The sequence below is a fragment of the Dendropsophus ebraccatus genome, chromosome 10, assembly GCF_027789765.1.
Source record: "Dendropsophus ebraccatus isolate aDenEbr1 chromosome 10, aDenEbr1.pat, whole genome shotgun sequence".
NCBI lineage: Eukaryota > Metazoa > Chordata > Amphibia > Anura > Hylidae > Dendropsophus > Dendropsophus ebraccatus.
Genome location: NC_091463.1, coordinates 19121277 through 19122996, shown reverse-complemented (window position 1 = coordinate 19122996; position 1720 = coordinate 19121277).

The window sequence follows — 1720 nt, the reverse complement described above, 5'->3', positions numbered from 1 at the left end:
TGGCTCAGTTGCCCCTAGCAACCAATCAGATTCCACTTTTCATTCCTCACAGACTCTTAGAAAAATGAAAGGTGGAATCTGATTGGTTGCTAGGGGCAACTGAGCCAGTTTCACTTTACAGCATGTTTGATAAATCTCCCCCATGATGTATATACAATGTTCTGATCACTTTTTCTTCAAACCTTTAATAATTTGGGCAATTGTTTTTATTTTTTTTCAATTGTACAGATGTTTTAACATGATAAATGGGAAGGTAGGAGAGAGTTTTAATATGCAGATTGGATTACTGCAAACGTTTTTCAGTGGTTATGTCTCCGATGTACAGTGGTACCTTGGTTTAAGAGCAACTTGGATTGAGAGCGTTTTGCAAGAAGAACTCAGTTTTTTTAAAATTGTGACTTGGTTTAAGAGCATTGCTTTGGTTTAAGAGCTCCCTGTACTGGGTGGGAGCGCGAGTGGGGGAGGGGCATGGTCTGCATAACGGGGTCTACAGCACTGTGCTCTGACCCAGGAAGTCTCCCTCACCTTCCAATCCATAGCAGATCCACTTCAGGCTGGGGCTTACATCAGGGGACAGGACTGTGGAGGTAATCTCTCCATAGCTGTAACCCCTCCCTCCCCGGACAGAGAATGCTGCATGTACAGTATGTGCCCACATCTGTCCTGCTCATTCCTTCATGCTCCCTGCAGTCTCTGTCAGCCATTGTGTTTTCCATCCTCTCCAATACTGTACAGTAACTTAAAATATCACATATTCTGCTGTTTCTGAATGTTTGTTTTACATGTTATTCAGAATAAAAAAAAAAATCATTATTTTTGGGGTGTGGAACCAATCGTCAACGGCAACAACAGACGTAGTGTTTGCACAGCGGAACACAGCCTATTAAGCAATGGGATCCCAGCCGGAGCGTACACACATCGTATACGCTCCGGCCGGGATCCGTGCGGCCCCACAAATAACTGACAGGTCAGTTTTCTGCGTCTGGAATTCAGTGAATTCCGTCCACAGAAAGACCTGTCAGTTCACACAGTGAAGCGAGTGGCTCCGGAAAGATCGACCGGCCGTTCCGTGACGTTGTGTGAACATAGCCTTAAACCAAAGCCAACTTTCCCATAAGAAATAATTGAAATGCAAGCAATTGGTTCCACCCCCTAAAAATAGTAATTTTTTTATTCTGAATAACATGTGACAAATGAAAAATAAAGTATAAAATAAACTATAAAATAAAGATATGCCGCTATCATTACTAGCAGTTATGCAGACAAGCACTAAAGGTGCATATATGCAAAGTCTTGTCTAATATGTCAGATTCCAGTCATAATACATCCATGCCATTCACACCAACAAACGAAGATACATGTTGGAACAATACATGGTGGTGCATATTATATTATATTATAGTATATAGTATATAGTATATAGTATAGTATATTATATTTTGTAGTCTTCAATTTTGGTCTATATTGTATCAAAAACAACTAACCCCATAACATATAGACATAGTGACGAAAGTGTCAAAAAATAATTCTAATAAATTGCTATATTCTATTCTATATATGGATCTTATAGATGAACAGGCAAATATGCTTGTGTAAACCAATACAGTGTTATAAATGTGCTATATACTTATGCTAAAAGATGAGCGAACCTGGAGCATGCTCGAGTCCATCCGAACCCGAACTTTCGGCATTTGATTAGCGGGGGCTGCTGAACTTGGAT